We start from the raw sequence: 10,489 nt of genomic DNA, 5'->3' as shown, positions 1-10,489 counted from the left end.
CCAGAGACTTACAGTTAGCATCAGGTCAGAACTGATTTCTTTAGCCTCAGCTGCTCATCTGGAAATTGGGAATGAAAACACTTCTTGTCTGCCAACCTGTCTGTCAGTGTTCTTCAGACTGTAAACTCTAACAGACTGGTACTTTTAATGCATCTGTACAGTATATCACACAGCAGGGCAAAATTCCATGGGGTTTGTGTTATCCTAATACTATTATACTAATGATAATAAGTTTTGATAGAACAGCTATTTTCTTCTCCTAAAATATTAATCAGGTGTTATAGATGTAGACACAGAAGAATTATAGACAATTCCAGAGAAGTTCCTATCCCCTCCAGAGCCAGAAGAGGGAAAAATAATTCACCTCTTCCTGGAGATTCACTTTTTCAAACTGTGTTACAAGCTTCCTACTGGTAAATGCTCATCCTTCTCATGGCAGAGGCTCTGAATTTGAGTTGAAGAAACTGTATCAGAATCGCTTTACCAGTGGAATCTCCGGGGGAAGGAAGAGAGGGTTTCACAGTTTACAATAGTCTTCCTTCACAAGGACTGTCTGGGACTGCATGTCTGCAGCAGATAAAGATAAAAAAAAAAACCACAAGCCTAAAAGCAATACGTCTGTAAAAACTCCAGCCTAAAAAAAGACTGCCTCTTTTTGTTGGCAGCATTTCACTGTGCATCACTGACTTGGGGCTCTTTTTGGTTTTTCCCAGGGAATTCTGCCATCCACTGATTATATTTTTAATCTTCTTTTAATGTAATGGAAGACGAATACAAACAAATTTTTCAGAAATAAAAAGCATGAAAAGTATTTAAAGACACACAACTCAGAGGTTTAAGTCTCATTAAAGTTAAAGGTACTTAAAAAATTCAGCTCCATTGTTGTTCGGGAAGACTGGGATTCCTGTGAGCTAAAGATCATACTGAATCCTAAGTTACACAGATATTTCAGGAAAAATGTAACTCTGACACAGTTGTCTAGTTTAAACTGCAGGTATTCAAGCTAGAAATGCCATCCAGCCTGCCTTTTAACTGGTTTCCATGTTCCAGATTTATTTTCTTTTCATCATTATTTCACACTTGCATTTTTTCTTCCTTTGGCAATCAATTTGAGAACACAACAAAGAACTTCATTTCTTGTACTGCACTGGGGCTGGTTGTAGTTGTCTGCTCCCAGCCTGTCCTAAAAAATGCTCAACACTTCTTGTTCTTATACATACCAGACCTTCATTTCCACAAGTGAAAGCCTAGCTTCTTCAAAGTGAAGGGGAATACTCCAGATCATCTCTTTTCTGTTACAGATAGAAGCATCTATCAAGGATTATCTAATGACAACTGATTTTCTACTAGGAAAGCTTAGCTGATAACCCACTATGGGACAAAAATGCAAGGAAAGGCTATATACACATATTAGGAATAAGAGTGAGTAAAGCCGTTCAGGTCTGCTATTTAAAGAGAGAGCCACTGACAGAGGACACGTCAAATGTCATTTCTTTCTGTACAGAGAAAGGTTAACAGATACTCACTACAATAGTGTTGTGCACTGGGAAAAGAGAACAGATCAGAGTATGGCAAGACTGGAGTGAAGACTCTACATTTGTTGTGTGCAATCAAATTAGTGTTCAAGGATCCAACGAAGTTTTCTCCAAACCCTCAGTAATTACCTTAGAGCATGTGGAAAGGTGTCAGATGGCTGGTGAAAAGCAAATATTGCCTCTCTATACCTAGAAGTTAATTACAAGCCAGGTTCTCCACACAACCCCCCAGAAAGATACTAGAACTTCACTGGAGAAATATTAAAGAAAACAACTGAAAAATAAGTATACTAAGATCTGCCAATAATAAAACAATCATATCAATTTTCTTGACAACTATCTAGTTTTGTTTGTAGTTCAAGGCTACAAAACAAAAACAAGCAGTGTGCTATATATTGCTGTAATCAAAACACTTAATACTGTCCCAGGAGACGTTCCTACAAGCAAGTGAAATAGGGCTAGCTGAAATTATCATAAAATGAGCATGCAAGGCATTTAACCACTACTTGAAGGGCAGTTTTTCAAAGATCACTGTCAGTCTCAGGGCTGTACAAACGAGCTGTGCAAGGGCTTATGCTGAACTTAACTTGACCTAACATGCACTGGATTGCAAAATATCTTCTGAAATACTCAAATTTTGCAGACACCAAGATCTGAGGAATTGCAAGGGTTCCAAAGGACCAATGTAGACTTCAGGATGATTTGATAAATTAGAAACATGATCTGAATAAAATGAGGAAACTCAATAGAAAAAAAACAAAACACTATTTTCAAAAAAACAAAAAAAATAGCAGCAAACTCGGAAATCACTGGCTAGACAGGAACATTGTAGAAAAAGAACTAGCTGTTACAACAGCTCACAAACAACATAAAACAAACTTAACAATTTGTTGTCATTTTTAAAAACAGGAAATGCTGTTCTGGTATGTAACAACAAGAATGTTTTAAGACAAATATTGCAATTACTCCATCCAATCTGCCATTGCCAAATCTTAACTATTGTATTGCACCTGACCTTACAAACTGCAGTTTTAAGAAGGTACGGGCACTTAATATACAATCAAATCCTGAGCAAGACAGCTGATACATTTATGACACGAGCAAAGTTTTATTTATTCTTTTTTAGAAGAGAATTGATGACCATCTCATACACTCCTGATACCCTGCACTATATTCAAACAAAAAAGTTTTTTAATTAATTTACTGATTTTATTTCTTACAGACATCCTTATTTTGCTTGCTTCCCTGACAATACATGTACATGCTTGCTCGCTTGAATTGCGAGCGTATTGCAAGTGATCTAATCTGAATGCATTGCAGTTTCAGGAATGCATGTTCAGAAAATATGGCCTACCTGTAAAAACTGAAGAGAGTTAACCATTATAACACCTCCAGCCAAAAAACCAAAAAAAGAACGATAGATGAAACGTCTACATGATCTACTACCTAGAAGGTGTTTTAGAGCGCTTAGGAGGAATGCAATGAACGTTTCTTTATGTCCACTTGGTATATAACAAGTAGTGGTTGGATTGATTTGCGGTGATAAAATTTTAAAGGAAATTTTTCTAAATGCTAAGGCCACACAGTGCTAGAACAGTTCTTTGTAGAGACTAGCTTTCCTTTGGAGATTTAAGTCTTGGTTTGAGAAAATTTTGTATCCTTATCAGTAGCTTATGGAAATGGAAGGCAACTAGAAATTTTAAATTATTAAAATCCTTAATTGAACTTGCTAGAATAACAAAAATAAGACAAATACGGGATATGGTAAGTTGTTAGATAACCTGAGTGCATACATGTGTGTATATACATATAGAAAGAGACAGATGTTTCCCATGTTTTGTTTAAAGAACAGCTCTTCACCTATATTAAAAGATTACACCTGCATTTACACATTTCTAAGTCACCATCTCTTTTTAAAAGAATTAGTGAAGCTTTTATGTCAGACAAAAACAATTAAATACCTCTGTGAGTAACCCAGTTCCATCTCTCTAAAGTAGGCATATTTGAATTTGTCATTCAAATATGAAAAAATCTGATAAGTATTTATGTCAAAATAATTTGTAAAGCAGATATTTCTCCTGTGGTAAAGAGCTGTAAAACCTGAAATTTTGAAGTCACAGAAAAAACTCCAATTTTACCCACAGCAACATTCTGTAGAAGAGGAAGAATAAGAGCTGTAGCCAGCCTTGAAGGCAAAAGGAGTTCTGGGGCCAGTACTGAAGGTGTTTCCTGTTTGGAAAGGAGCTTGAAACACTAATTCTTTAAAAATTCAGAGACAAAAGATATAATGCACAAGTTTTCCCTGAGGTCTTGATGGGAAAAGATAATTTCCAAAGACATACTCATCCCTCAGCCTCTGTCTCATTAAGTGTGAATAAGGCAGGTAATACAACTGCTACAAAAGAAGCTGGAATTTCTCAGGCTTCCTAAGACAGTCTCCACTCTGTCTGGAGCAAAACCCCAGGAGACGGAAAATCTTATCTCCACTTCTCATTTCAGGAACTCTCCGATGTGACTCATATGCTCAATTTCCTCTAAATAGGCCAAAATTCACATTCAGTAATCTAACTTGAGTCCAGGGATCACTTGCACTGGCAAGGTGTGATTCAGCGCATTGAACATGAAAACACACAAAGGAACAGAGGAAACAGTTTGGTGAGTGGCAGCGCCTCCTCACACCTTGAATTAAGATCAAAGTGGGGCTAGGCTTAACTTCTAGAGCTTGATTGCCTGCAGTTGTATATGGAGCTGACACCACGCCAAACCTGATTATTTCTAGAGCTCTACTACTGGATTCCATGGCAGTGGCTCGGAGCCTCGCCACCCTCCATGCATGTGGAAGGAAGAATAACTATATGATCCACACGTAAATATTCATTTTACTGCCCAGGTCCATTTCACACTCCCACACTCTCAGCAGAGCCTTTAATATCCAAGTCTGAAGTAAAAAAAAAACAACAACAAAAAAAAAAACATTTTTCTCAAATAAAACAAGGACAGCTCCCCACTCCCCAACCCTTGGTGCACATTATTTCTTTTTTTCTTTCTTTCCCTGATCAATAGGCATTTACTCATCCTTTATAATCACATATGATTGCAATTGATAGAGTCTGGTTCTTTATAATCAGAAAAGATTGCTTTCATAATACGCGTTGGATCAGCAGGAAGCGAAGGGATCACTATTTATCACCTCTGAAACAATACTGGACCTGAAAGCAACATTACCTGAAGTGGTTAAGAGTTCAGTTTATTTTTGCTTCTTCTAAGTGACAAAATCCATGTTAGACCAACTGCATAAACTACAGAAAAGAAGTTACTCTACCATCAAAACAGATTGAACGGTTCAGGTTCATGCCTACCTAAAAATAAGTTAAGAGAGCAGTTGCTCTATACTCTACAGACTCAAAGACTGAGGTATATCTAAAAGTAAAGTCAAAGAAGCTCCATTCTGCCTCCATTAACAAAAATGAGAGCAAATATACTTGCTTAGATGCTTGAAGCAATGGGAAAGGAATCCAGAACAAAATTTACAGTATTCTAATAATTTCATCTCTTATTCAGGTTGCAGAATTACCTAGTAATTATACTAAATAAACTCAAGCCAATGCTATAGGCTTGTATCTGTCTTCTAAGACAGGATTTAATTGTCCTCCCCTGAAATAAACAGTTTACATGCACTTTTGAAGGCATTTCCTACACTTAGAACAAGTAACCAGAATCCACTCCCATGTGTACAAAACTACTTCCTGAGCTTGGCACTCATTGAATGCCAGGATTTGGGAAAACAGCTATTCTTTCTTACTCTGTATGCCAATGGCCCTCCTCTCAAAGGAGAATTATTGCTATAGGTAAACCAGCCCACAGACATGAACATTAGTAAGTCACCACAAGAAATAACCTATTTTCTTTCCAATCAATCTATACCCAGAATCCTGCAAGACGTCATGCAATTACATTCCCATTCATCTTCTCTTCTTCATTCTAGTTTTTACCTCTGATCTAGGTAACACCGTGACTAAGGAGGGCCATAGTTTCCCTCTCGGGCACCTCCAGCACTAAATCCACCATTCAAAATATTCTCTTCTCTCTGCTCCATAAATCCAAGTATGAGTTTACCTTGAAGAAAATGAGCTGCAGCTGAAATGCTTTTATAGTCAGGTTGTTATAGGTCCCATAGAAATTAACTTGGATCAATTAAACAGCTCATTCACACTGTTCATCTCTACAGGCCACAAATTAACAGCTGGGATTCTAGGACCATCATCTGCACACTGTGCTTCCATCGTGCCCCCAACACATGCTGCAGGGCATGGGCACTAAGAGCAGGGAGGGACAACTGAAAAACAGAAAACCCCAAAACACAAATGCAGCAGACTGTTATCACAGAGCAAGTGAATTCTACAGGCAGTCATGTGCTGTTTATGACTGTCAGGTACTGTTTATGACTGTTCAAAACGGAGAAAACTAACAACCCTATGACAGGCAGGTGATACTTAAGGGCATTCGGAAGGAGAGCTAGGTGAACACCTCCTGGTAGGACACTAGACTGTCCAAACAGTAGAAATGTTGCATCAGGTCCCTTCTAAAGAATTATCTTCCCAGGTGCCAAGCAGAAGACTGTGTGTAAGACCAGGGAAACAGCAGCTAGGAAAGCTCAGAAAGAATGTGAGGGACTCTTTACAATTGTCAGGTAAGCAAAGAAGGTGATCAGGAGTCTTCTGGATACAAACAGATAAAGCTGGTACAAAACCCAAGTGGATACAAACCATCTGCAAGTAAACGTAGACTGGAATTTAGGAGGGAATTTCTAGCCAGCAGAGCAATGAGGCTATAGAACAGCCTCCTGTGAGCAGAACAAAGAACACAAAGGTTTTGGTACAGATGTTGTTCCATTTCTGAAAGGGATTGTAACAAGAGCATTATCCATGAAAGTAAAGTAGGAAGGATCCAGCAGACAGCCCATATACTCCTGCATCCTGAAGGTGGCTTTGGATTCTTCAGTGTACAGACCAATACTCTGGCTCCTGAACTGACTACACATACACAGATCCAGAAGATGTTAATACAAAGAGAGAATGTCATTATCCTCCATTTGTTCTGGCTTTTGGTGCCGATCTGGGGAGCTGTTAACTAACAGACGTTGAAGAAAAAATTTCATTTAAAGCCTCTTAAAACAATTGGGCCAAGCACCAAAGCAGACCTGTGGTCCTAAGATGTCCACAATGCACACAGTGTGCAACAGTATTTCATTTGTATCACTATTAGGCATTCTTCTGCTCCATGCAAGTGCATGCTCTCACTCCACGATAAAGCATTTGCAAGTACTGCTGAAACTTAACCCTCGTTTTATTTTCTCTCTTGTGTGAGAGTTACATGCAATGGAAATCACCTACTTCAAAATTCTTTTCTTAATATTTTCCTGTAATACAACAACAGGCCAAACATATCCTTATATCTTGTGCCCTACTGTCAAAGACCTCAATAAAAGGAAAAATTTATAAAGCTGGAGTTCAAACTGATTGCTTCCCTTTTCCTGATTCTGGTAACCTGGATTTGCCTAATGGCTCAAGAGAATCCCACGATAAGCTCCTTGGTTTCACTGCAACACAATGTATGCTTAACACATTTGTATAACACTAACGCTTCTTTTCTAGTCAGTTGCTGTTCAGAGGCTAAAGAGCAAAATAAATGAGACTATTTTGTCATTAAAATACTCCTGGTTAACAGGGCTGTGTTTGTTTAGTTTTTTGTTTTGTTTTGTTTTTGCCTATTTGAATGAAATGCTACATTTGATATTAAAATGTAATTCACTGTCTTCCTTTTAAGATGTGCAAGTTAACTAGGATAGTCCGGGTGCTACTGAAAGCAAGCTAGAAATAACAGGTTTGAGAACTACACAATAAATGGATCCTTTTTTTTTTTTGGCAGGATAAACCAGCACCATCTGAACTCCATGTTTCTGCAGCCAGGTGGCTTCTGCTACCTGAACTAGTTCCATGGCTTAGACATCTCCACATACAACTGCAGTACAGCCACATCTTCTCTTCCCCATCCCTCACATCAATCCACATTGATAAAGCGAGAAACACTTGTCAATTTTTAATAACAGTTTCTCAAAAGTTCAACTCAAAGACAAATCATCTTTGACTACAGATAAGAAAATCTCATAAGCCCGTATGTACGCTAGTTGCGTTCATTTAAACCCAACATTTTTTCCTGCACTTTCTTCAAAGCATATTTAAGACACTTTTTTTGTTGGTGTTGTTTGCTTTTTTGAGCAGGTCTCTAGCACATTCTTCTGCTGTTAGGTTTGATACGAGCACATAAATGGATTCCTTAAAAAAATATTGAGAACTCAGATCTGTTTTTCAAACTACCATTTAACACACACATAACAATCTAGCTAAAGAATATAAAGACTTGAGATAATGTAGCTGTATTGGATGTGTTAAGCTGGTGAACACACCAGAGGAAAGTTGAGGGCACTGCACCCACAAGTGATAAACTCCTCCAAGGTTACTTGAAGACTGCTTGTCCACTCCAACGGTGGAAGAAAATGTTAAGCTCTGGACAAAAGATTCAGAAAGAGTGCTCAGTAACCATCCATGTTTCCTGAACAAAGCAATTTTCCCTGGGGGCAGCTGGGGAAGAAAGATGATTCTAGAGAGTTAGTACAGAAAGATACAAACATCACAGCCTTTGTGCCACCACAAAGCCCAGTAGGAGTGCCATTAAGTGTGACAAGACTGTGTTTGTTCCCTGCCATTAGTTTCCATCATGAAATATTTCACTCAATATGCAGGAACCCAGTCCCTCAGCAGGAACGTTACCAGTGTCCCTGTTCTCTACCTGTTCAGCTTTTACACTGTATCACATGAAACACAGTATTTTTTATTCTTCCCTGTCTCTGCATGTGCTGGAATATATAACAAACCTTAACCAAGTTCAGATGTACTAGCTGAACCAGTAAATTGGCTTGGATATCCCAGATTCAGTCAGATGACAGCCTAACCACATGTGCTGTCACACTAAGACCCCATCAACTACCGCAACATACACTGCAATATTGGCCCAAATCGAACCAACATGTGAAGAGGTGAATTTTACTGGGGTTTGGAGACAACAGGAAAGACATACACAGGAACAGCCTCACTTTACAGTCATTTGGGTCCAATCCAAGGCCTGCGAACCATAAAGGAAAACAAGCTCAGCATGTTACCCAGAAGAGAAAGAGCGTTGGCAACATTTGCCCTTATGGTCTGGCTATAGCTAAGCACAAAAAATACCCATTGCGCTACCTTAATTATTGCCACACTGGTTTACTGTAATCTAGTTTGAGATTTTTTTTTTCCCTCAGAACAATGGTTTTAGGACAAGAGAGTAAAGACACATGTCACTTGGCCAAATAAGAAAGAACAAAGTCTTCGCTTTTCAGAAAGTAAGTCTTCACTTTTCAGAAAGCAGTGCCGAACTCTCTGCCACAATTAGTTATGAGCACACCCACTACGAAAGGAAAGTCCCTCTCTGCAGGAGTCAGGCTGTCTCTGGTTTGAGACCCCTGTTGCCCCATGCCATCCTCTGTTTACTCCTGAGGCCCACAAAGTGACGCACTAAAAATTACTGCCAACAAGAGGGGGTTTTTGTCATTGGCCTAGAAGCCAGCAGGAAGCTCGTGTACCCCAGCAGGGCATAGGAAACTACTTTTGGACAAGGAGGGTGCTTTCAGAGATAAAAACATTAACAAGCACATAACAAAGTTCAGTTTTGCCTGTTACTACTCAAACTCACGTCAGGTCAAGGCCAGATGCCCATTCTCTTTGTTAAGAGAGCTTAGCCTGTTAGAAGCATGGTGTAAGTATTTCCATTGCCATCCTTGCCCTTGCTCATCAACTTTACCATTGTTTGTTGCTAGCTTCTTTCATGTATCACAGCTGAAATGGGGCAATCGAGCTTTCCACAGCCAAGACTGTACAACAGGCTTCTATGCTCAAGGGAATTAAATATCCTATTCCATCTAAAAATAGAAAGGTGAGGTTCATTCAAACAAGCAATCTCTGCAAAGCCTTCTAAGCGCTAACTTCAACAAAAAGAAAAATTGGAATATCAAATACAACGCTAGAATAGTAGACAAAATAATTAAAAAACAACTTATATGTACAGAAGCTACCAAAACAAGAACAAAGCTTCCAGATTGTCCGAAACGAGCCTAAAAAAGCTGCTACTACCATAGCCTAACAGAGGCCTTGCTAGTGGATTGGACTAATCAGAACAAAACAAGTTTACGCAGCCACCACATCAGCTCTACAACACTCTCTCAATCTCCTGATGCTAAAGGGCACCTCACCCAGCCGCAGCTTTTATCACTTTCCCTGCCTGACTTGGCACCTGCAGAACAGCTGAGATGGTAGGACTGGGTTCCTATTTATAGCTCTCCCTCACCTCTATGCTCTGTAAGGTATAGTTGGCAGCATATCTTATCAGGGCTTTGTTTTTGTGCACAGTATTGATGGTAGTCTGTACCAAAAAAGGTAACTAAAGGTAGTATTTGAAATAGCAAAATATTAAGAGTTTTTATTAAGACTTAATGTAGCTAACAAAATAGGTAAGTAAATAATCTTCCCTGATTAGGAACCAAACAAGTTATAAGATAACTTCAAGTATAAAAATTGCGTTTATCATATTAAGTAGTGTTATGCTTAGGTGGTATTCTTCCTCTATTTTGCTTTTTTTATATTATGCTTCAGGCTTCTGTAATATGTTGCTTTCACATTGTTAAGCTACTATACATTCAGAAATTCATGTTAATAATGACTTATTAGCTTTATATATTCATATGTTACTTCAAAGATGTATCTATGCTGAAACTTGCTTATAGAAGTAGTCTGAAACTTTTTAAAAACTTGTAGACTTGAAAATGTACATAGTACTGCTGTTCAGAGTAAGAACTTCATATG

At 38.6% G+C, this 10,489-nt stretch overlaps 1 long non-coding RNA gene across 1 annotated transcript; it reads right to left on the bottom strand.

Moving 5' to 3' along the window:
* Nucleotides 1–6,388: 6,388 nt before the first annotated feature.
* LOC310903227 lies at nt 6,389–10,267 on the bottom strand. The gene is made up of 3 exons (XR_014587356.1): nt 9,324–10,267; nt 8,673–8,717; nt 6,389–8,101 (listed from the first exon to the last, which is right to left on the bottom strand). It is a non-coding gene; the product is annotated as an uncharacterized lncRNA (long non-coding RNA).
* Nucleotides 10,268–10,489: the final 222 nt, after the last annotated feature.

The sequence above is a fragment of the Anser anser genome, assembly GCF_964211835.1.
Source record: "Anser anser genome assembly, chromosome: 8".
Taxonomy (NCBI): Eukaryota; Metazoa; Chordata; class Aves; order Anseriformes; family Anatidae; genus Anser; species Anser anser.
The sequence above is the reverse complement of the archived record's forward strand: the minus strand, read 5'-3'. Positions and strand labels throughout refer to the sequence as shown.